Raw genomic sequence first — 4,827 nt, forward strand, 5'->3', positions numbered from 1 at the left:
CGGATGGAGTTTACGTGTTTCTCTCTTTTTCTATTAATTATTAAATATAACCAGCTGGGTTAACTCAGTCGAAACGTTCGATTAACATGTGTTAAACATTAATTTTTCACTTGACTGTTATGCTTATAAAATATATCCTCTCTCTCTCTCACACACTATTATTTTAAATCATAAGACGAACATTTAGGATTAAAAATGGATAGTTTAGTGTTGGGCTATTACGGAAAATGTAAACTATTCATCTTATTCTTATCAATAAAAGATAACTGCTATACAGGCAGTTACCATGGCAATATAGTTTTATGAACTATCATCCAGTTGTTTTTTTTTTAGCACGTTACTTCATTATTTGTTCTAACTAAACGGTGTGATAAGGTCCAAGATGATGACCACTTTAAAGACGACCTTAATTAACTCTGTTGTTTTGTGACGAAGTTCTAAAGAAGCTGTCGATCGGATTTCTTAGCTTTAGAAAAGTCAAAATTAAATAACTTGATGAAACTATATGTCATTAAAATCTGTCCTGTTTCTTTTAATTCGGTCTGTGTCTCTGGGTAAAAAAAAAATCGGACAACTTGGACTGTATCAAATAATGGTATTTATTTATTTAATTGGCACACACCGTGAAAATAGTTTTTAAATATTTAAAATCTCAAAGTCTAAAATATACTTGAGGAAAATAATTTGCTTTAAACTCACAATCACAGTTGTATGTTTTAGGCCTATTTTAAAGGCTTTGAATAATTCTTCTTTATTTAGATATAATGGTCTAAGTGAATATGTTTGGATAATAGTGTTCAATTTCCTTGTTTGAAGAACAGTTTAATATTATACATTTCTGTATTTCCTTCATAATTTTGATATTATGATCTAAATGATTGTAACAGTACACATTAAATAGTCTCGAGTAATAATATTTTTAATTATAATTTTCTTTGTTTAGATACTGTTGCTGTAATAATGCGTATTAGATAATGTTTTGTTCTTTGTTTTGTATACTACATTGTCTTTTAACTGATAACCTCTATATTTATATATTGTTACCACTAAATCACATTAAAAGAAAAGATAAAAAACCAGAGCTTCCAACAGGTCCACCTATCTTCATCACGGGCAAAAACTTTCGTCAACAAAACACTACTTTTATTTATTTTTTTAGTTTGATTTATCAACTTGATATCAACGAAGATTTTAAGATCCTCTTATAAATAGTATCTACAAATATAAACGGGAGACCAAAATAATTTGTCAAGCGCTTGAGATCATTCTTTTTTTCCAAAACAAACTGGACTTTACTCTCGGATTATCCATCCGTGTTCTTTAATTCTTTCTAAACATTTGAGTAGTTTTAATTGTTTTTTATCAAGGACTTTATTTTCTTAATTTTATAATTTTTCGTAAGTATACTAAAACAACTTGATCAGCGGAATGATTTCATCTCCTCCCTAAGAAATAAAGAAATATTTAATTAAATATTTTTTACTCTCACAGTGATCCAATATTTATATAGGCGTTTCAAGATTTTACATAAATTAAGATTCCATTAATTATTCATTCTGGTTTCTCTAAGAAAATTTTCAATATTCAAAGTTCTTTGGCATAATCAAGTTTTTAACAATAGCATCCTCATAACAAATCAAAGTTCTTCGGTATAATCAAGTTTTTAACAATAGCATCCTCATAACAAATCAAAGTTGTTTGGTATAATCAAGTTTTTAACAATAGCATCCTCATAACAAATCAAGGTTGTTTGGTATAATCAAGTTTTTAACAATAGCATCCTCATAACAAATCAAAGTTGTTTGGTATAATTAAGTTTTTAACAATAGCATCCTCATAACAAATCAAAGTTGTTTGGTATAATCAAGTTTTTAACAATAGCATCCTCATAACAAATCAAAGTTGTTTGGTATAATCAAGTTTTTAACAATAGCATCCTCATAACAAATCAAAGTTCTTCGGTATAATCAAGTTTTTAACAATAGCATCCTCATAATAAATCAAAGTTCTTCGGTATAATCAAGTTTTTAACAATAGCATCCTCATAATAAATCAAAGTTCTTCGGTATAATCAAGTTTTTAACAATAGCATCCTCATAATAAATCAAAGTGCTTCGGTATAATCAAGTTTTTAACAATAGCATCCTCATAATAAATCAAAGTTCTTTGGTAGAATCAAGTTTTTAACAATAGCATCCTCATAATAAATCAAAGTTCTTCGGTATAATCAAGTTTTTAACAATAGCATCCTCATAACAAAGATGCAAAATGGATAAAGTAGCATCTTTCCAAATTAGAATGAGAAAACAATTATCTTTGTCAAAAATGTGATTTGAAATTTGAGAGAAAAACATATTTTTCAATTAATTTCAAACCATTTAATCAGATTGCTTTGAAATAAAACATTATTTTTGTAAAATCACTTATATAAAACAATGAAAGGACAATATTTAACATTAAATATTAAGCGAAGAAGTCAATAAATGAAATAAGACTTCGAGACTTGAACCTAAGACCTCAACTACTGCTAGACAGCCCAGTGATAGAGCATTGGCCCTGTTAGTCTTTCATCATTAAAAAACAGAATAACTTGGTAAATGATCTTATAGTAGTTAAAAAGCACGTATCTTATACTCTTGAATAACTCAATGATAAAGGGCTGGCATTCTCCGCCAATGATCTGGTTTAAACTTCCAGTCCAGGAGTCTATTTTCACTTAAAATTTACTATTGCTTAGTATACAAATATAAGATTAAATAACTACAAGCTACAAACAACGTATGAAGTGTGTGTGGATGACCTCCTTAAATTAAGAGTATGATTTAGAAAGTCACCCTAGATCTGTAAACATAACTTTCAAAACCTAAAAATCTAAATAAAAGTTTATTAAACGGGAAGCCATCAAGATAGTAGCTACCTTGGGATTTCGTCACCTTCATCTGAAGATAATCTGCTAACATTTCAAAACTACAATGTCGACATTTAACTGAAATCAATCGATATATCCTAAGTTCCTACTTTTATCAAAAAATTTGGTTAGGATTTTTAGTTGGTCCATTCTCTGAGTTTCGGAAATATCACAGCATAGGTTGGTAAATGTTATCAAAATTAGTAGAGCAATAATTTTCAAGCTCATTGTGCCACACCATTTAATGAAGATAGTCTGTTAACTGAAACTATTTGGGGGGATAATAGGTATTGCAGTATTAAGTTGTATTAAATCTTAAGTACGATATAACCTAATATACCACAAAAGTGAATATGAAATACAATAAAGAGAAAAGGTTATTGCGTATTCTGTATTTGAATAGCTCTACACTTATATATTAGAAACCCGTAACAGAAAAAAATGATGTTGATAGACATATATATATCATATATCGTTTTTATCTTTTTTACAGAATATTTTGATACTCTAGTGTATACGTCAAGTTGCAAACAAAACACAGTATTGCGATATTCTAGTGTATACGTAAAGTTGGAAACTAAACAAAGTATTTCGATATTCTGGTGTATACAACGAGTTGCAAACAAAACACAGTATTTCGATATTCTGGTGTATACGACGAGTTGGAAACTAAACAAAGTATTTCGATATTCTGGTGTATACGACGAGTTGCAAACAAAACACAGTATTTTCATATTCTGGTGTATACGATATTTGGAAACAAAACAGAGTATTTTGATATTCTGGTGTATACGTCAAGTTGGAAACAAAACAAAGTATTTTCATATTCTGGTGTATACGTCAAGTTGTAAACAAAACAAAGTATTTTGGTATTCTGGTGTATACGTCAAGTTGGAAACAAAACAAAGTATTTTGGTATTCTGGTGTATACGACGAGTTGTAAACAAAACAAAGTATTTTGGTATTCTGGTGTATACGATTACTTGGAAACAAAACAAAGTATTTTGGCATTCTGGTGTATACGACGAGTTAGAAACAAATCAATTTTGACAACATACCTCAGGAAGAAACTCGTCAAAGTTTAGGAAAGAAATTCAAAGATTTATTTGTCGTTGACATCAAATTCACTCGACATTACACAATAACCAGATATCAATGAATGACATTTGGAAATCCAAGAGGGACGAGGTCGTCGAACCTGATATGAATTTAGTAAAGAAGACATGAAGCTGCAATTTTTCTAACAGATAACTAAATTGCAGCAAATGGTTTAAGATGTCCAATTTAAAATCTAATAGACTGTTTGTTCATTATTAAGACATACATCTGCACAAGTAGTTATCTATGCTCTGCCCACGGCGAGTATCGAAACCCGGTTTTTAGCATTATAATCCCTCGGATTTATCTGTGAAATTCATCTACATCAAGATTCGTGTAACAAGTTTGATACGAAATATTGCTTACTGGAGTAAAAACAAACGTGTCAATATTTGGCCGAACGAGACGCAGTGGTCACAGTGTCGGACTGTAGAGCTAAGTTCCGTGGTTCGAGTTCCGTTACTGCCACAAAAAATTGCTATCCGCCCTTTGGGGCATTGGATAAGTTACAAGAGCGATGGGCAATCACACTATTCGGTATGACAAGAATAGCCCAAAAGTTGGCGGTGGATGTTGTTGACTGACAAGCTGCCGTCTCTACAGTCAACAAACAAATGAATAAATTGCCAAGAGTTAGTTTCCCTCATAATGAAAACTCAACTTTGAATAGTAATCATTTCACGGAGTCTGTCTCTTTATGTGTGTGTGCGCGCGTGTGTGTACTATGATTTGTTCTTTCCACTGTGTGTGTGTGTACTATGATTTGTTCTTTCCACTGTGTGTGTCGTACTATGATTTGTTCTTTCCACTGTGTGTGTGTG

Source organism: Limulus polyphemus, unplaced genomic scaffold, assembly GCF_000517525.1.
Source record: "Limulus polyphemus unplaced genomic scaffold, Limulus_polyphemus-2.1.2 Scaffold2778, whole genome shotgun sequence".
Lineage (NCBI taxonomy): Eukaryota > Metazoa > Arthropoda > Merostomata > Xiphosura > Limulidae > Limulus > Limulus polyphemus.